This window comes from Nycticebus coucang, chromosome 4 (assembly GCF_027406575.1).
Source record: "Nycticebus coucang isolate mNycCou1 chromosome 4, mNycCou1.pri, whole genome shotgun sequence".
Classification (NCBI taxonomy): Eukaryota; Metazoa; Chordata; class Mammalia; order Primates; family Lorisidae; genus Nycticebus; species Nycticebus coucang.
This window is the reverse complement of record NC_069783.1, coordinates 118655020-118675930: the sequence shown is the minus strand read 5'-3', so window position 1 is coordinate 118675930 and position 20911 is coordinate 118655020. Positions and strand designations below refer to the sequence as shown.

The following is a 20911-nucleotide window of genomic DNA, read 5'->3' as shown; positions in this document are numbered from 1 at the left end:
AACCTTTGCTGAAGGTGGAGGGTCAGGAAAGGATTCAGCCCCTTTCTCGTCTACTCCCTTCCATTCGCCTTTAAATAATTAAGACCGCCCCCAGCGAACCAAAATAAGTCACTCAAGTTACAAAGCTAAAAACAAAAGTCCCTTACTCGAGCGAAGGGAGCTGCTCAGAAATCTGAAATTACTTTTCCTTTAAATTAGGAAGCAAAACGGAAGGCGGAAAGGGGCCTGATTAGAATTCGGGAAGAATAGTAATTTTAGGATACTTAAGTTTTAATGGAAAAAGACAGCCTTGCTCTCTAAGTCAGCTTTTCCCACACGGATCAGACCAAAAATCAGTTCGAGCACTACGAATGTTTTTTGTTTTTAGCTCGTTCTCCCCCTTGACAGAGACCTGGGGAATCCAAGTCAAAAAATGCCTTCTTGCACCCGTCTATTTGGCGCGGGGAAAGACTAGCAGAATCCCCTTTCCACCACACTGGGCTTGGCAAGGCAGCAACTCTCCAGGTTAAAGAAGGTAGGACTGAACGCCTCCCCCAGCCAGGCGCACACTCCCGCCTGTCCTAGTGCCTCAAATTGAACCAGGCTGGTCCAAGGCGCCCCTACGAGGCGCCCCTACGCCCTCATCTATCCCGAGTTGTGCGTGCGAAGCACGGCCAGCTCCGCGCAGACTTAGCTGTGTCACGCAAGGGAGGAGGGAAGTTTTCCTTGCAAAGGAAAGGTAAACCCAGAGCGCATATTTAACCTCCTCCAAGGGAAAAGTCACCCTGGAGGTTGACATCCTCTCCTGCAACCAGGCTCCAGGCAGTTTGGGGAGTTGCCTTTTGAAGTTCAATTTATCTTTGAAACTTTCAATAAAAAACGGTGAGGCGGTGTCAGTCTTTTGGTCCCCCCACCCCCAGGCTCGCCTCCGAGGTCTGTGTATGTCTAGGGGAGGGGGCGGCCTGGGAAGGTTCTTCGGGGTTAGTCCTTGGGCCTTTTCTTGCCCTGGGGGCCTTGACGTGAAGACCACGCCGGAGCCTGCCTGGCGGCTGCCTACCCCCAGCCCCCAGCCCCTGGAGCCCGCCTGTCCGGCCCCACGTTCCTGTCACCTTCGGGGCTGTTGAATGGCCGGCTAGGAGAACGCCTCCTCCCCGCCTTCATCCTGTACTTGGAAGGGGACCCAGGTCGAAACCTTTTGGAGAGGGAGGCAAAGTCCTTTCCATCTCCAGTCGGCACTTGGGGACCCCTACAGCCTCCCCTGCGCTGTCTCCTAGGGTGGGAGGGAAGACAGCCCGGAGGAGGGTGAATTCGGAGGCCGGGGGACCTCGGGCGGTAGCTCCCCGAAGGCCAGGAGATCTCCAGGGCCCGCGTCTCACGCACAGCCGCTGCTGCCGAAAAGGGGCCGATTTTCGGCCCAAAGATAACTCGCGCTGCTGCGCCCTTGAGAAAGTGGTAGCTGGCTGGTTGCGCCTGGGGAGAAAAATAACTCAGCCTCAAAGAGGCAAGAAATCGTTTTTTTCTCAGTTCAGATGTGCTCACCTCTTACCCAGCCCGCCCCATCCCCTAGATTCGGGGACAGTGCTCAGGCGCTTGTCCAGCCTGTCCTACAAGCTTGGCTTTTTTCTTTTAATCTCCTGTGCATCTTATTTGTATACAGTGACGTTAATGAGTAACTCTTGTGGCGCTGATGGACTGGGGGTGAACCGCTCGCAATCTCCCTGGATTTCGCTGCCTATTACTCACCTGGCGCCGGTCGCAATCTCGCCGCGGGCTTTATGGTGGCGGCGGCGGCCGCCGCGGAGGCCACTCCGGGCCGGCGCCTTCGCCCTTTTCCCGGGCTTCGAGTGCCACCTATCTGTCTGGCCTACGAATGAGCCCTGGGCACCGCCGCTCTCTCAGAACCCCAGCGCCTCCCTGGTTCCAGAACTTGGGCTTTTCACCTTTACCCCTCCAGACGCCGTCCTTCGGCCCCCAGCCCGCACTCCCCTCCCCTTCCATCTTCACTGCTATCCTAGATGTCGGGAGAAGCTGAGGACCTCTTTTTATTGGGTATCACTTTCATTCCTGTTTGCGCCTCAGAGGAGAAAAATAGTCCTTCCCTCCTTTGGATTTTCAAAGAACGTTGGAAATTCAGCAAGAGAACCCTCATGCATAGCTCTCTCGCCAAATACCTTACTGTTCCACGTAGAAATCTCCTATAGACCCCTGTTGTAGACCCTCCCAGCAAGGAATAACCTGAATTCATGATGGGTAGAGAAAGGATACTCCTTTTCCTAACATACACACCTCTAACTCTACCCTGGGTACAACTTCCCTTGCCTGGATGATCTCTTGCCTACTTTACAACACTGGAAGTTTTCGTTTTTTAACCTACAGGGACAAAGGCCACGGCTCGTGGGAGCAGCAAACTATACGGTCCCTGGCTGGGGTCAGCTACTGCAGCCTGCAGGGCCCAGCGACTTCATGATTTGTAGATTTAAGGTGACAAATGCGAGTGCCTGCTGGAGGCCTCCGGCCCCTGCCTGTCGGGAGAGTCGGCTCCAAGCCTGGCTGCGCCCTGGCGTCTGAGACCTGCGGAGGGGCGGGGGTGGGGTCGCCTTTTGCTGTGCTTTGAGCCGCGGGTAAAGGCGTCCGGGTTCCTGCTGACCTCCCGGCGCTAATTGCAGGGGCCGAAGGGCGCGCTCGGGCAGAGGCAGGGGTCACGACCCAGCACTCCCTCCTCCTGAGGTCTGGGCATCCCCGAAGGAGCAGGGTGTGTGCAGGCGGGTGTGTGTGCGCGCCTAAGGCCTCTCTCTGATCTGCGCTGTCCTGGGACCCACCCTTTCTTTGTGAGGACAGTTCTCGACCTGTAGGCCCTCTAAAAATTTCCATCCATGAGGGAAAACCCGGGTTCTGAACTTTCCCTTAAGCCAGTAGACGGCTGCAAGAGGCTTGAAATGCTTCATGTCTGCGTGCTTTCTGTCCGGCTGATTTCCAAATTTGACCTCACCACAACAGACCAAGAGAGTGGCTGTCCCGGTGTAGCTACCGGGCTTGGAGAGGCTACCTGGGGTCTTATATATGCGGCCATATATGTTCATACCTATGGGTAGCTCTTTGGGGTGTTTGCACTCTGGGGCCAGGAGCTGCAGGTGTTAGAAGGTATGTGTGTGTGCTTGTGTGGACTTCTGGTGCTCCATCTGTAGACGTCTCTTCCATGTCTCTTCATGTCCAAGACAGTTCCTGATGTAGATGCATCTGGTTGTTTTATAATCAAGATGTGTATAATCAAGAAGTATATGTTGCAGATGTCCATGTTCAAAGTACATGTAGCAACAACAATAAAAATAGCTGGCTTGTCAGGGCCAGGAGCACGTGCCAGGTCCGTTAAGCAGGCCACAGAAGTGACCTACTTTAGCCCTCACAATTAACCCTTTCAGTTGTTTATAATTTTTATGTTTTACAAAGGAAAAAACCAAGGTATGAAACAGTTACTTACCTTAGTCCCCACCCCCTGGAAAATTATGGAGCCAGAAGTTTGAATAGAAGGGGGTTCCAGAATCTATTTTTATTCCCCTTCCTGATTCAGGTGGAGGTGCGAGTATCTGGGATGAATTTCTTCTGGAGCTAGAGGAATCTATGAGTCTGTTGTGGAATTGGGAGTATGTCTCCCACGGTTTTCATTGGAGAACATTTTAGTTTTTGTATGAATCTGTCTTGTAATGTCTCTGTTCTCTGTGTCTGAAACGCTCATGGGAGCTAAGACTGAGAGTGTGGGACATTTCTCCCCAGGCAAATGAAGAGAGAGATTGGCTGGGGACAGAAACCCAATTTCAAAATGTCTGGGGAAGGGGCACTGAACCAAATACAGGGTTCTCCATACCTAAGCAGGAAGGGAAGCCCAGCACAAAAGAGGGAATTGCCAAGGCCAGCAGGGGCAGGGTGACCACTCCAAGGTTTCTCTTTCCTCTAGGGTTGGGGAACGAGACTCTAGCTGGGTGTCTCAGACTTCCCTCCACTGGCCTCAGATCCTCCCCTGGCGTTCCCAGCATTTGCTGTGCTCTATCTACCACTGGGCCACACAGTCTGGGGGCTGCAGGAAGGGAGTCCATGGGCACAAAGTTCATTTGCTTTTCCTAGTTCCACATTGCCTAGATTCCAGGAACCTCCTCAAATTTAGCTTTTTTTCCTGCTCTCTAATCTCTAACCTTTTGGCCCCAGCTGACTCCGAGGGCTCAGCTAATGGAAGGATTCATTCTAATGAGAAGTCGGCAAAGAGGTGCTAAGGGCCCCTCGAAGGAAGAGCAGTGCCAGATTATGGGGCAGGGCAGCCCAGGTCCCCACAGCCTGGGCAACTGTAGGCCCCAGGCACCTGGAGAGTTAGGGCCTGAGTTTGGCTGCATACTGGGCAGGGGTAAAGAGAAGTGCCTTGCACCCCCAAAACAAGGTGCTTTCTGCTGAGAGTTAGGATGAAGACTGGGGGGCCTTTGCATCCTGCACCTCACAGCTCTGTGCAGTCTGGGAAATGAGGGGCAAAAGTGAGGTGGGTGGGGCGGGAAGTGCAACCATTCGGAGGAACCTGGATGGGCACTGTCCAAGCCTATCCACACTGTAAGCCCAAAGCTCCCAGTCCACCAGTCTATTGGAGCTTTTGAAATGCGATCCCAGGGAGCCACTTCGGTTTCCAGCTAATGACTCCAGCTCTGGTTTCGGGCTGGGAAATTGCTTCCCCTGGCCAGTACAGCCTAGACACCCGTCCAGGAAGGTGAGCCCCTTGCTCCTCCTCCCCCAGGTTCTCAAAGAGTCAAGGCCACCACAGGCATGAAACTGACACTGGGGCAAGAAACTTTTTCCTGCCACTTTTGCCCGTTGTCGTCCACCCCAGTCCCCAGCACATGCAACTATGACGTAACTTTTTGTTTTGTTTTGTTTTGTTTTTTGCAGGGACCGGGAGTCCCTTCTCTAATGCTGTAGTGCCAGTTGTCCCTAAGGTGTTACTTTAGTCACCCTTGCTCCTTCCAACCCAGGTACAGAGCTGCAATGTGAGCTTGTTGGAAGGATCAGCACTAACAGTGTGTCTGTCAAATGATGCACCCATGACCGCGACCAGCACCCGGCCTTCCTCTGGTGCCCACACTCCAAAGACTGGCATTATTTATCAGACAGGGCATTCCCAAGTTTCCTCACAGGGCTTATGATTTTCAGTGAGTCCCCAGAAATTGTATACAAATGTTTGTTATTGTGCATATTTTTTTAGGGGACCCTACAGTTGTCCCAGGTTCTCAGAGATGTGTGAGCCCAGCCAAATTAACACCCACTGACTGCTCTGGGGACTATAAGAAATGCGGATGGAGGGCGGCGCCTGTGGCTCAGTCAGTAAGGTGCCGGCCCCATATACCGAGGGTGGCGGGTTCAAACCCAGCCCCGGCTGAACTGCAACCAAAAAAATAGCAGGGCGTTGTGGCGGGCGCCTGTAGTCCCAGCTACTCGGGAGGCTGAGGCAAGAGAATCACTTAAGCCCAGGAGTTGGAGGTTGCTGTGAGCTGTGTGAGGCCACGGCACTCTACTGAGGGCCATAAAGTGAGACTCTGTCTCTACAAAAAAAAAAAAAAAAAAGAAATGCGGATGGAGAAACATTTGGGTGGCCCTGGGGGATTCTTTTGGCTAGGTAGCATTTAACTTTAGTAACTTTGCCTCACCCCCTTCAGGGAGGAACACTGTTTGCTTTTATTTATTTATTTATGTATTTATTTATTTTTTTAGACAGAGCCTCAAGCTGTTTCCCTGGGTAGAGTGCTGTGCCATCACAGCTCACAGCAACCTCCAACTCTTGGGCTTAAGAGATGCACTTGCCTCAGCCTCCCAAGTAGCTGGGACTACAGGCACCCACCACAGCGCCTGGCTAGTTTTTGGTTGTAGTTGTCATTGTTGTTTGGCAGGCCCGGGCTGGATGCAAACCCACCAGCTCTGGTGTATGTGGCTGATGCTTTAGTTGCTTGAGCTACAGGCACCGAGCCTTGTTTGCTTATTTTTCAGCTAAGCCTACAGACCTTCCACGGGCCTCAGGCATTGTATAATTTGTTGATTAATTGATGATATTCACTTATCAATTCAATGATTATGAACAGTCGTTATTACCTCCAATGGATTCTGTGCCAGTTTTCTATTGCTTATGGTCACCCTCGTTCTATCACAGATAAAAAAAGAAAACTCTTTTCGGAAATCAAAATGACTTTGTTTCTAGATGTCTCCCACCTCAGGATCAAGGATAAAAAGATCTGCAGGGGGCTCCTCTTCCTGGAGAGACTATTGGGGTCCATGTTGAGGGTTCTCTAACCTCTACACCGCTCACCTTTCACCTCCAAATCCATCATAGGGATGTGATGATACAAGCAGGTTTCATCTTTGTTTGGATTTTTAGAAAGACTTTGTTCTTTCCTTAAAGCCATACCTGGTGAAACAGGGGCTTGCACTTTGTAAGACAGGTGTGTGTGGGTTAGGGGGGAATAGGTTGAGGCCTAAGGATCACCTGAGCCTTTTCCTGAAAGCAAGCCTTAACAAGGGAAAGGCCAGGACCTCTTTCAGTGCAGAGAAGTCCCTTTATTTCCTGACAAAGCCTAGAACAAAGTAGGCACCTACCCAAAACACATGTGTAGGGGAGTCTAAACATGCCCAAGGATCCCACTAATTTGGAAGGCAGAGGTTATAGTGGTTACAGTGGATATAGTTTCTCCCTGTCATTTTCCCCTCCTGAGTCTCTTTCTCTTTTGATTCAGGCAAATATGCCAACAGCACATGAAAATTCACAAACATGAAAGAACATTATGAATGGTGCAGAAAGGTCAAGGCAAAAGGGAGTGGATCCCAGGGAAGCCCCTCATCACCTTTAGGCCCTGTCTAAATAAATCCCTCCGGATCACACTTGGCCATTTAGGATGGGCTTGTTCCTGGCATCAATGCAAGATTGATTTCAGACGAGATGACATTGTGAGCTGAGGGTACCTACATGTCTCCAATGCCCCCATTCTGCCCCCCAACACTCCATTTCAGCCACCACCAACAAATTCCCCATCAACCTCTACTTCATTACAAACTCCCAACCCCCTCCAAAAAGCCTTTCTAGGAGACAAAACCCAAAACAAGTACAGATGTCTAAGCCAGTGTTGGGTGACAGCCCTGTGTCTGCCTCCCTGGGAACTGGGGACATGGTGCCTTTTTTCTCTATTTGTTGATAAACAGGCCATTTCTGCACTGGTTCTTATTTGACATGAAAGTTGTCCTGGTGTTATTTCCCCAATATCTTGAAACATCCTGGTCTCTGAGGTAGGGCAGAGAGGTCAAAATAGGAAGGGGGAACTGAAGTCACTCAGCATATTTTCCCCTAGGAAGAACTTTTTCCCAGGGGAAAGATTCAAGCTACCTGTTTTGCAAGCTGGAGGAAGGGAGGATACATTAAATAAATGAACTTCCACTGGTGGCCCCTGCTTTGGGTAGGCCGTTCATTTGCCGCCATCTGCTGGTTCCACGGGGAAGTGCATGAGGCGCTTCCAACCCTTCTGGAAGGTTGAGTCATGCAAATCATGGCTGAGGCTTGGTCTCTGTTCTCCTGGAACTTGCATTCCAGTGAAGCAAGCCTTATGGACATTTCCTGAAAGTAAGGTACAGAGGGATATGGTGGCAAGGGAAAGAACTGGAATTTGGAGGCAAAAAAATGGGACTGAGCCCAGCTCAGGTGGCTTATACCTGTAAATCCTAGATCTTTGAGAGGCTGAGGCAGAAGGATCACTTGAGCTTAGGAGTTCAAGGCAAGCTTGGGCAACATAGCAAGTCAACCCCTACCCCTTATCTCTCTAAAAAATAACAAAAAAATAGCCAGGCATAGTGTCACATACCTGTAGTCCCAGCTTCTTGGGATTTTAAGGCAGGAAGATGACTTAAGCCCACGTGTTACAGGCTGCAGTAAGCTAGGATTGCACTCCAGGCTGGGCAGTAGATCATGACCCTGTTTCCAAAAAAGGAAAAGGGGGCCACATGCGGGGGCTCAAGCCTGTAATGCTAGCACTGTGAGAGGCTGAGGCAGGAGGATCCCTGCTCAGGAATTCAAGACCAGTCTGAGCAAGAGCAAGACCCTGTCTCCACTAAAAATAGAAAAATTAGCCAGGCATAGTAGTGGGTGCCTATAGTCCCAGCTGCTGGGGAAGCTGAAGCAGGAGGATTGCTTGAGCCTAGGAGTTTGAGATTGCTGTGAGTGAGGCTGATGCCAGGAGCACTCTAGCCTCGGCAACAGAAGGAAACTCTGTCAAAAAAAAGAGAGAGAGAGAGAGAGAGAGAGAAAGGAAAGAAGGAAGGAAGGAAGGAAGGAAGGAAGGAAGGAAGGAAGGAAGGAAGGAAGGAAGGAAGGAAGGAAGGAAGGAAGGAAGGAAGGAAGGAAGGAAGGAAGGAAGGAAGGAAGGAAGGAAGGAAGGAAGGAAGGAAGGAAGGAAGGAAAGAAAGAAAGAAAGAAAGAAAGAAAGAAAGAAAGAAAGAAAGAAAGAAAGAAAGAAAGAAAGAAAGAGAAAACCGGACCGGTAGGAAGGAAGGAAGGAGGGAGGGAGGGAGGAAGGAAGGAAGGAAGGAAGGAAGGAAGGAAGGAAGGAAGGAAGGAAGGAAGGAAGGAGAAAACCGGACCGGTGTCCTGGCTTTGCCATCTACTTGCTAAGTGTCCCTTAGGTAGCCAAATGGCTTGCTTTTCTAGGTCTCAATTCCTCATACAATACTAGTATAATAATGATTCTTCCATACCTACAGGCAGGTGTGCTGGGAAGAGCAAAGGACAAACCACCTGCTGTATCAAGAGTTCCTATTCCTTTCCCTGTTTGGACTTATGTGCCTAAATTAAAACTCAGGCAGTTCATTTAGGGAGCTTTTCTTTCCTCTTGAGTATTCTGGAAAATTGCTTCCTCATTTGCCCCAATGGTATGGATCTCCAGCAATTTAATTTAACCAATATTTATTCAGCAGGGATTCTGGGTAAAGGTTACTCCAAAATGAATGAGACCAGGTTAGCCTTCCGGCCAGCTAGCTGCCCTCTTTTATGAGTCGTCTTCCTCACCACATACTTGCTGAGAGCAGTCTCAAATGATTATGTCAACGGCAGATGCTGCTGCTCTCTTACTCACCTGTGGTCATCCTGGTTTAAAGGGGCTCCCCAAGTCCCCTCCTGCCTCCCCTCAAATCCAGTGGTCATGCAGCTGAGAACTAACCCTCATCAGCTTCACCTCTCAGTTACTCCGGTGGCCCACAGAGGCCCATCAAGCCTCACCCTCTCCAGCCTCTAGAACACGTCTGATCTAGTCCTCCATTTCTCTCTCCAAACTCCTTTGCCAAATCACCGTATTTCTTCTCTCCACCTCAGCATCTTTGCCTAGGCTGTTCCCTCAGCTCAGGGTTTTTCAAACCAGATAATTCTCTGTTGTGTGGGGACTGTCCTGGGCATTGTAGGGTCTTAGCAGGGCCTCTGGCCCCCACCTACTAGATTGTAGCAGCATCCTGTCCTCTAGAGGTGACAATAAGGAATGTCTCCAGGCATTGCCAAGTATCCTGAGGACTAACAGGTAGGGAAAACATCGCCCCTGGTTGAAAACCACTGCCTTAGTCTGATCCCTTCCTCACCTTTTTCTCTTTGGGTTCACTTCCGCATGGACATCAATGCTGTGTTTTCCCTAGATCCTTTTCTAACCTCCCAGATCAATCCCCTAACACCTTCCACTGAGCAGATAGTAATTTTAATTAGGCAACAGATGGTGTAATGAAATACTTAGTGTATGTTCCCCCTAAGGGAGAGGAAGCAACCAGAGGGCAGGGGCTTGGACTTTGTGAGTCTTATTCACTGTAGTGTTATCCAGAGGCCTTGTAAATGACAGTTAATGAAGCTTATTGCACAATTGTGTGCTAGTGATCAAGGTTGCCCTCAAGGTCTAATTAACTGAGTTTCCTCTGTTTAAAGATCTTAGGTCATCTGGAACTTTTCACTCCAGCTATCCTGAGGCCTGGATGCTGAAGGAAGGCATCGCATCACCAAATGGTGGCCTGGAGGCCAAGCACAGCCTGTCACCTGTTTTCAGAGGGCCTGTGAAACAAGAAAGGTTTTTACTTTTTTGAATGGTTGGGCATAAAAGCAAAACATCAAAAAAAGAATAATAGGCTCAGTGCCCATAGTTCACTGGTTAGGGTGCCGGCAACATACACTGGGGTTGGCAGGTCCGAACGCGGCCCAGGCCTGCCAAACAATAATGACAACTACAACAGCAACAAAAAATAGCCAGGTGTTGTGGCGGGCGCCTGTAGACCCAGCTACTTGGGAGGCTGAGGCAAGAGAATCTCTTGAGCCCAAGAGTTTGAGGTTGCTGTGAGCTGTGACACCACAGCACTCTACCGAGGGTGACAAAGTGAGACTCTGTCTCAAACAAAAAAGAAGAAAAAGAAGAATACTTAATAATGTGTGAAAATTACATGATATGCAAATTTTAGCTTTTTCATAAATAAAGCTTTCTTGGATCCCAGCCATGCTCGCTTATTTATTAATACATATGGTCTTGTTTCAACAGGGACTGCATTACTCAAAAACTTGTATGTACTTACTGTCCTTTTGCAGAAAAAGAATGCCCACCCCTGAACAAAAGGACAGGTTAGTTATTATACCTGTTTCTCAAAACAGAAAACTACAACAAAACACAAAAATACCTGGAGCCAGTTACTCTTACAATGTGAGGGAATTCCTCCTCCCCCAAAAAATGCAGACTAGAGGCCCAGTTGCCTGAAGACTAGGTTCCCAAGGTGCTGAATGAGATTAAGAATAAGAATTTAAAAGTTGGGGCTTGGTGCCTATAGCTCAGCGGCTAGGGCACCAGCCACATACACCAGAGCTGGCGGGTTCAAACCCAGCCTGGGCCTGCCAAACAATGACAACTACAACAACAAAAAAAAAAAACAGCTGGGCATTGTGGCAGGTGCCTGTAGTCCCAGCTACTTGGGGGGCTGAGGCAAGAGAATCACTTAAGCCCAAGAGTTGGAGGTGCTGTGAGCTGTGATGCCATAGCACTCTACCGAGGGCGACATAGTGAGGCTCTGTCTCAAAAAAAAAACAAAGAAAAGAATTTAAAAGTTGGCCGGGAGTGGTGGTTCACTCCTATAATTCTAGCACTTTGGGAGGCCCGAAGCTGAAGAATCCATTGAGCCCAGGACTTTGAGGCCAGCCTGGGCAACAGAGTGAGACCCTGTTTCTACAAAAATAAGAAAATTTAAGGTCAGGTGCAGTGGCTCACACCTGTAATTCTAGCACTCTGGGAGGCCAAGGTATGTGGATTGCCTGAGCTCACAGGTTAGAGACCAGCCTGAGCCAAGGAGAGAACTCCTCTCCCTAAAAGAAGAAAATGGGTGCCTGTAGTCCCAGCTGCTTGGGAGGCTGAGGCAAGAGAATTGCTTGAGCCCAAGAATTTGAGGTTGCTGTGAGCTATGACACCATGGCACTCTACCCAGGGTGACATAGTGAGACTCTGTCTTAAAAAAAAAAAGAAAAGAAAATTTAGCTAGGTATGGTGGTGTTCACCTGTAGTCCCAGCTACTCAGGAGGCTGAGGCAGGAGGATTCCCTAAGCCCAGGAGTTTGGGATTGCAGCAAGCTACGATCAGACCATTGGGCAACAGGATGAGACCTTGTCTCTAAAATAAAGTAAAATAAGAATCTGAAATTTGCTTTGAAATGAAAAAGACAGTGGATATGACACCCAGCACTTAGTAAGTTCTCAATAAAAAGCCTGTATAGTCACAAAAGGTCTCTGCAGCCCCAGGGCAGGGAACACTGGATCTTGGAGAAAAGGCACTGGTTGCTCAATGTCTAGGTTTTAAAATGACTGGGCCAAAGGTTAAAAATAACAGATTGTGGGAATCAAAAGAAAGTGAATGGTGGTGGTTGCTGTAGGCTCAAGGTGAAATCAGCTTTGTTTTAGATTCCACTTACAGTGAAGTAAAAGCACAATGACTGAAGCTGAAAGACAAAAGCAGAGGCTCCCATGAATGGCTTCTTCTGCAATTTGTTTTCCTTTAAGGCTGAATGGAGGAGACATAAGTTCACGTTGACTCCTCTCTAATGTTTGTAGCAATTCGGTGCACACAAAAGAAGCTATAATAATTTTCTCTCCTCTCTCTCTCTCTTTCCCTTTCCTTTCTCCCTTCTTTCATCTTTTCCAATTCCAGATAACGGCTTTCACCCTGAGGGTCAGCTCTGAAACTGAGGCTTGGGAGAATGTAAGTGATTTGCCTCAGGTTGCCCTTCCAATGCAGGACTTGATCACAAAATTTGAGCCTCCCCTTCTGAACCCCTCCTACACCTATGTCCTAGTGCCCAGCTTCCCTCCCCGCTTTGGCCTAAATGACAATCTTGTTATTTTTCATTTTGAAGTCCCAGGATTTGCAGAACCCTAATCCAAGCTGAAAATGGACGCAATTACCCAGATAATTTAGGTAAACGTTGGGGTTGTGTTGTGAGTGTTTTAACATCCAAGTCTGAATTATTGGAGTAATTGGCTTCTCATTGTGTTGTTGAAGAGGCCAATTCTCCCCGACAGACCCTGTTTGTTTTGTCCCTGTCGAACAAGGCCTGGTAGCTAAGGAGAGCGGGCAGGAACAAAACCCCAGGGAGAGAGAGGCAGTCTGGGCCGGCTCTAGGGGCAGCCAATTTGTGTTTGAGGTCAGTAACCTTTATAAAAATACACCCAACACACAAATACCAAGGTAGCAATGGGGGTGTGTGTGTGTGCTCAGAAATAAAATTAACCCCCCAAAGCACATACTTTTGGGAAAGAACCCCCCCAAAATTCTTTTACAATTTCTTAAAAAAAAGAGAGGAGATTTTGGAGGCAGATTGTTCTGTCCCAGGCACCCCATTCACCCAGTGCTTCCAATTTACTTAGGAACTGTGTAACCCAGAAAGCGCTGAAGCTCTTGGAGCCATCACTTCCCTCCTCTTAAAACAGAGCTGATAATGATTCTTGCTTTAAAGGGTTGTTGGGGGATAATGCAGGTAAAATGTTGAGCCTGGGGACTCAACAGTAAGTTCAATGCTTGCCTGTTATTATTATTATTATTATTATTATTTATGGGGTCTGAAATCCCATCTGCTAAAGTGAACACAAGCACATGCCTATCCAGAAACAAGGCAACTACCCCCAGACCTCCCAGCCAGCTTCTTTCCTGGTCGGCACACCATGTCGTAACAGGAAGGCTGGTGCCCCCATGGACACCTGAACAATGGGAAATCCATGCATTAAAATTTTATAGACTGTGGCAGCCCAGTTCAAAAGAAACAGACTTTAAAGAAAAACAAACCTGTGTCCAATGACATCAGGTAGAACCAGGAGCCCCAAAGTACATAGCTTCTTGTCTCTGCTTTTATTTATTTATTGCTGGTGCTTGCACCAGTTCAAGGCGGCAGGAGGCTGGCAGACTAACTCATGGGCACGGACGAGGAAATGGAGCCACAGAAGGGTTAAGCCCTGATCTCGGGGCTCAATGCCATCCCAAGGACAGAGAACTCCACGTTTCATAAACACAAGGTCAACCCAGTAAACAAAAAGGAGGATGAAAATTTTGACTGTGAATCAAAACACATGCAGTGATGCTAAAAATCAAACAGGTGTACTGTCTCCGACTGCCATCCCGTGTCCATGGCAACCTTTCATTTGGAACTGGCATGCTTAACCAGACTGCATGTTAGACTCACCTGGGAAGCCTGAAAATGTCCCCCGAGTCAGTGCTACACCTCTGACTGGCTGAATTAGAGTTTGAGGCCTAACTTAGTATTTTTAAAAATCTCCCAAAGGGATTCCAAACAGCATCTACAACATTTGCAGATACTGGTAGTCCCCACAGGCTATTTATAATGCTGTTCGTATGTCATTTTAAGGAGGAAAAAAGAAAACTAATATTTTCTACTTTTTTAGTCAAAAGAGGTTTTAAAAAGAGTAAAAAAGAAGAAATTGGAACTCCTGGCCTAAAATTTGGGTGATTAGATTTCTTAATTGGACTCTCCAGCTTTAGTAGACACATGGTCCTCTGAAATTTTACATAGTTTGCTGATGATGTGCAGATGTGCATTTGTCTGAAGAGATGGCCCATGGTTTTCATCACATTTTCAAAGTACCTGAGTGGCTGTGCCTCTCCCCTAAAAAATGTCAAAGTTGTGGCTTGTTGCCCGTAGCTCAGTGAGTAAGGCACTGACCACATACACTGAGGCAGGAGGGTTTGAGCCTGGACTGGGCCTGTTAAATGACAATGACAACTGCAACAACAAAAAATATCTGGGCATTGTGATGGGTGCCTGTAGTCCCAGCTACTCGGGAGGCTGAAGCAAGAGAATCACTTGAGCCCAAGATTTGGAGGTTGCTGTGAGCTGTGACACCACAGCACCCCACCAAGGGTGATGTAGTGAGACTCTGTCTAAAAAAAAAAAAAAATCAAAGTTGCTGCTCCAAGATCAAATCCAATTAAGTATATTCCAAGAGATCATAGGGAGCTGAGGATAAATTTCTTATTAGTATATCTATTGCTGTGGTGTCCAACAGTAGGCTGAAATTGCACAAGATCATGGCCTCATCTTCTTGGATTCTCCAGGCCTCTGTTGGTGGTGTTGATCACGTGCTCTTGAAACTGCTTTCTTTCCCATGTTCCCTCTGTTTCTCTACCTACATCTCTGGCCACCTCCCTACTCAATGCACTTGTAGGTTTTCTCTTATTTCGCTCATCCTTAAATCCACACCATTTCTGAGCCCCCCTTTCTTCTAAGTATACATGTTCCCCACATACCATATCTCCTTCATAATCAAATTATTGGCTTTACCATTGGTCCCTATTTGGGCAGACCCTTCTATGGAGCTCCAGCCTGCAGACCTACTAGGTGTCTCTACTTAGACATATCACTCATGCCTTTGAAGGCAGTGTTCTCCACCTGAATCCATCATTCCTTCTCCATATGCCCCTTCTACATTCCCTGGATCATTAACTGATATCCATCCACCTACCCACCCAGCCATTCATCCAGCACCTGTCTACTGAAACCCTCCCTCCCTGTGCCGAGCATTATGCTAAATTTAATTTTTGAGACTTCAACCTGTTTGATAGAAAAACAGAGATGCCCTGAAAACATACATTTCTGCCTTGATGGGGTTTCTAGTCTGTAAACAAAGATAGTCCTTAAGCAAGAAACCATATACATATTGGGAGAACTTCTCTCAAAGGAAAGACTGACATTCCAGGTAAAAAAAAACTCAGACTCATTCACCATCTCACTGGAGCCTGATGTAGCCATGAGAATTTAAAGACTAGCCTGGGTATTTGGATGGTCTGGGAAGGTGGCCTTGAAGAGGTGTCATTAGAGCTGAGACATGGATGACAACTTGGAGTTTACCAGGTACCAGTAGAGGGATGTTTTAGGGATTAAGCATAAGTGTTCAGCCAAACGTCAGGAAAGATAAAGCAGCAGTCTCTCCTTCTCTGTCATCAGTGCATCTTGGAGGAAAGCACATTGATTACAGAAGAAACTTGAGAAATGTTTGCCTGGCCCAAGATGGAGAGGGAGAATAAGTACATGACATTCCGATAACTACAGAAAGATTGGGCTGAGTTCATTTATTTATTCCATAAGTGTCTACTGTAAGTCTTGCTTTGTTTACTGATGTGTGTGTAAACCCCACACTCATAGAGTTCATTGCTTTTTAGTTTCTGTGTGAGGTAGTGGTTCTCAACCTTCCTAATGCCGTAACCCTTTAATACAGTTCCTGTGGGTTGCGACCCACAGGTTGAGAACCACTGGTTTAAGGGAAGAAATGTTCATTTAATCTTGGAGCTACTTAAAATTTTTTGAGCCTTCAACCTGTTTGATAGTGTTTTTTTGTTTTGTTTTGAGACAGAGTCTCACTTTGTCACCCTTGGTAGAGTGCCATGGCGTCACAGCTCACAGCAACCTTAAACTCCAGGGCTTAAGCAATTCTCTTGCCTCAGCCTCCTGAGTAACTGGGACTACAGGCACCTACCAGAACATCCAGCTATTTTTTAGAGATGAGGTCTAGCTCTGATCTTGAACCCTAAAGTCTATGGACCCCTTTTCAGATAAATTTTTATTTTTAAGACAGAGTCTTGCTCTGTTGCTTGGGTGCAATGTGGTGGCATCATCACAGCTCACTGCAACCTCAAACTCCTGGGCTTAAGCCTGTCTTAGCCTCCCAAGTAGCTTGGACTAAAGTGTCCACCACCAAGCCCAACTAAATTTAAAAAAAAAATTTTGTAGCAGTTCAGTCTCACTGTGTTGTCCAGACTGGTCTTAAGGCAGTCTCTTGGTCTCTTGGTCTCTTGGTCTCTTGGTCTCAAGTGGTCCTTCTGCCTTAAACACCCAAAGTGATGAGATTATAGGCACAAACCACTGCACTAGGCCAGAGGAATGTTTTTAAATGAATAAAATAAAATAAGGTTTCAAAGGAAGCCAATTATATTTAAATACACTTCTTAGGAACTTTTTCTTGGACTTAAGGCCATCTCCAAGTGAAGATGATGATTCAAGTTATCATTCAGAAACCATGGCTCTTTTAAACACCCACTCCAATCCTTGGCCTGAGTGTGTGGTTACTGGATAACTTCAGCTTGCTAAATGGATTCTACTTCCCCATTATGTTTTTCTAAAGAAGAAGATTCCTTGGTCAGGGGACTCATGAAACTGCCTTTGCAGTTGTAGGATTCCTCCTGGATTCATAAATTAGATTTCTGATGGATACATCTGACTCCTGTGGGATTGTGAAACAGTCCCTTCTAAATAGGAAAGTTGCCCAGTAAAAGCCTTAATTCCGGACCTCAATGCAAAGCTCCTAAATCAGAATTTCTTCATAGAGATCTTGAAGATATGCAGTTTGAATTAGTGCCTGTGGTGATTCTCTAAAGTAGGGGTCTGTAGACATTCTGCAAAAGGCCAGATAGTCAGTATTTTAGGCTTTGAGGGGCTGTGTAGTCTGACATGGCTACTTATCACAGCAAAACAACCGTAGATTAAAGCATAAACTAATGGCTGTGACTGTATTGAAATAGAAATTTACTTACAGACTCGGACTGTTAAATTTCATGTAATTTTTACATTTCATGAAATACTATTCTTCTTTTGATTTGTTTCCAACAATTTAAAAAAATGTGAAAACTATTCTCAGCTCACAGGCCATAGAAAAGGAGGCAGCAGGCCAGCTTGGGCCAACTGGACAGTTTGCCAGCTCTTGCTCTGGAAGGATCCCCCCTCTTGAGGATGGAATTAGCTCATTTCGGATAATGTTTCAGAAGGGTGATTACACTTTGGAAAGACAGCTTTCTGTTAATGTGATTTGGGGGTGTCTCAAGGATAATTTAAATGTAGGTATTTCTAGAGCCGGATTGTGTCTTCACAAAATTCATATGGTGAAATTGTAAACCCTGGTACCTCACACTATGAAAGTATTGAGAGACAAGGCCTTCGAAAAGGTTATTATGTTAACCTTAACAATTAATTTGGCAAATAATATCATTCTTTTTTTTTTTAAGTGGACAGGAAGTATGATTTATTCTTTTATTCTGAATTTTATCTATTCAGCACAGTGGAAGTCCTCATAAGTGCAGGGCTCACCACTTATCCAGGAGGCCACAATTAGGGATGTATTTGACCTCACAGCCATCAGGGATAAGCCACTTCTCAGCCACCATGTCTTCAAATTCATCTGCATTAAACTTGGTAAAGCTCCACTTCTTGAAGATGTGAACTTGAACTTGGCTCTGCGTTGGACCTCAGTCACTTCTTCCTTCTTCTGTAGTTTGGTGCAGATGGACTTGATGACTTGATTCAATGTGAATCTGGCCACAGTGCCCGGGCTTTCCAAAGGCACCACACATATCTGTCTGGAGCCTAGATTGGGGACAGCACAAGGTCTAACTCATGAACATGTATCAGAAAAGAATGTCTCCAAAGTCACTTGGAGCAACTTGTACAAGCAACAGATCGCATGCACTACCAAGCAACTGCTGTGTGTAGCCGTACAATATCTTTCTTAATCTTCCCAATGACCCCAGGAGGTAGGTGACCCTCCTTCCTAGGTGGGAAGACACGAAATTTGAAGAGCTAGATTAATTGTCCAAACTCACACAGTTCCTAGGTGGATTTAAATTCCAGAACTGTTACTCTATTCTATATCCCTGTCTACCACCACAGAACAGAATCCTCTCTTCTTATAGAAAATGTGAAATGCAATGAGAAGCTTTGAGCAGAAGAAACTTGTTGTGGGAGCAGGTGTTGTGCCTTAGAAGCCAGAATATATCACGTGTAGGGCTGTGGAAGCTTCGAGGAGGTTCCTTTCTTTCCCTGGGTCTTTGGTTTTCACAACTGTGAAATGGGCACATTGAATCAGTGAAATTCCCAAGGCTCTTGGCAATAGAATCACAGTAAGACTCAAGGCCAAGGGCCTCACCCACTTCAGTTAGCTTCTCTTTCTGGAAGAGTCCCATGTTTAGCACTAAACTCTTGAAATACAATGTTTAATTGGCTGAAACCTGTGAGATCTCCAAAAGAAGAGAAAAAAAAAAAGGCACATATTTATAGCCAAGGAATGCCATAACCATCATCTGTCTTTCCTCTGTACTTCAAAACACACCCGAGTTCCATTTCCTTTCCATGGCAGGATTCATTTTACGAGCTCAGAAGGGACTACAAGTGTCCCCTTCCCTCATCAGAAATGCCAGGATTCACTTTCTTATTGAATAACAGGATCGGCGCCCACAGGGATGGGGGGTCTTTGGCAGGAGATTTAATGAATTTTTCCGTCTCCAGGGTAGTGGGTGATTCCACACCCTCCTTCTCCCAGGCTTGGACCATGCATGTGCTCTGCTGCCCGACAGCCTGGGAGAACAATCGGTCCTTTCTGGAACTGACATCAGTTAATGGGAGTGGGGAGGAAGTGCCCAAGAGTGGGGGCTGGAGCCGGGGGAGCAGATCCTGCCAACACTGGGGAGACCACAAAAGCTGGCAGTACAATGTCAGGGCCCTTCAATAAGAAGCTTGTTGTCGGTTCCCTTTTCTGAGGGTCAGAAAAGAGCCCTGGCTGGGCAGAAACCAGGTAAAGAATTCAGGACCATTGTCCCGTGCTGGGGAGGCTCAAGTAGGCCCCTGCCAGGCCCTAGAGGAAGCTCTTGACGACCACTTCAGACAGACCCCTGAGTCTTCAGGGATTAATTAAGGGCCAGTGGGAAGTGGGGGGCAGCATACACCAGCTCCCAGCTCCCAGCTCCCAAGGGGGTAGGGCTTGAGGTTTTGACTGAGAATCAAGAAGAATCAACACTGTTTACTCTTTTTAAAAAACATCCTCTTTGTTTTGGAAGGCAACCCCTCCTGTCCACACTTGATAATCTGAAGACATGAGGCGTTGCAGTCAAGGAGACAGAATCGGAAATGACGAAAGGCTGGCATTAGGGACAAATTCAATTTTCTAAACAGAAACATTCAGTACTTTATTCTAGATGGCACCTTTACATAGCCACAGACATCCCCTCACCCCAAGCTATCCGGAGCAAAGGGAGCAGAGAGGATGCATTCTCAACAGGCATGAAAATTGATTCTTGGAGAGGGTAGTGCCAAAAATCACACTCTTCGTCTACAAAGCACAGATGTGCACAGACGTACGTGAAGTACACAGACATGTGCAGTGTGTCTGTGATATTCAAACTTCAGGAGGTCGGGCCTTTAGGAAAAAAAGGTCTAAAAAGGCTCCTTCAAGGCTATAATAATGAAAAGGTTCAGAGATTCCGTCCCAGAGTATATAAATTCTGGTTCATTCAAAACCCAGCCACTTTGAGGTCAGGCACAGTGGCTCACACCTGTCATCCCTGCACTTGGGAGGTGGAGGCAGGTGGATTGCCTGAGCTCACAGGTTCGAGAACAGCTTGAGCCAGAGGGAGACCCTGTCTCTAAAAAATAGTGGGGCATTGTATCAGGCGCCTGTAGTCCCAACTGCTTGGGAGGCTGAGGCTGGAGAGGATCACTTGAACCCAAGAGTTTGAAGTTGCTGTGAGCTAAGACACCATGGCATTCTACCAAGGGTAACCTGTCTCCCCCCAAAAACAAACAAACAAACAGCTTTGGCTGGGCACAGTGGCTCACACCTGTAATCCTTGCACTCTGGGAAGCTGAGGTGGTAGATCATTTGAGACCAGGAGTTCAAGACCAGCCTGAACAAGAGCAAGACCTCATCTCTAATAAAAATAGAAAAATTAGACACGTGTGGTGGTGGGCACCTGTAGTCCCAGCTACTCGAGAGACTGAGGCAGGAGAATTCCTTGAGCCCAGGAATTTGAGGTTGTTGTGAGCTATGTTGACACCATAGTACTCTAGCCTGGGAAACAGAGTGAGACTCTGTTTCGAAAAGAAAAGAAAAAAGAAAGAAAGAAAATGGGTTTGGAGAAGTTATGTGACATCTCCATGGCCACAGCTAGTCACAGCAAGTGAGATGCATTCCCTTATTTCCAAAACTCCCTGTAAAATTTGGTCTTCAAAAGACAGCTTCCAACTTAAATAAAGTAATGAAAATAACCAACCTTTATTGACTATAGGGATCTACTGTCGTATAGCACCAATAAGCATTATTGTATTTAATTATCACAGCAACTCTTTTATTCCCATTTTTCAGATAGGGAAAACGAAGCTCAGACAAAAGCTCAAGTCAATTGCCTATGATCACACAACAGGGAAATGGGAAAGATGGAGTTTGAGTCCAGGCCCACACCTGAGTGAGTGTATGCTTCTGACCACTTTGCTGTGTCCCTCTCATTCATTCATTCATTTTTTTATTCAAGGACATCTGAAATGAGGATTTAATAGACTGTGACTGCTGAGTTCTCATCCCACGGCTCTTTCTCCAAGGATT

The 20911-nt window shown here is 47.0% G+C and overlaps 1 pseudogene; it reads right to left on the bottom strand.

Moving 5' to 3' along the window:
* Positions 1-17953: 17953 nt before the first annotated feature.
* On the bottom strand, positions 17954-18051 carry LOC128585218 (uncharacterized; annotated as a pseudogene).
* Between the last annotated feature and the right edge of the window lie 2860 nt (positions 18052-20911).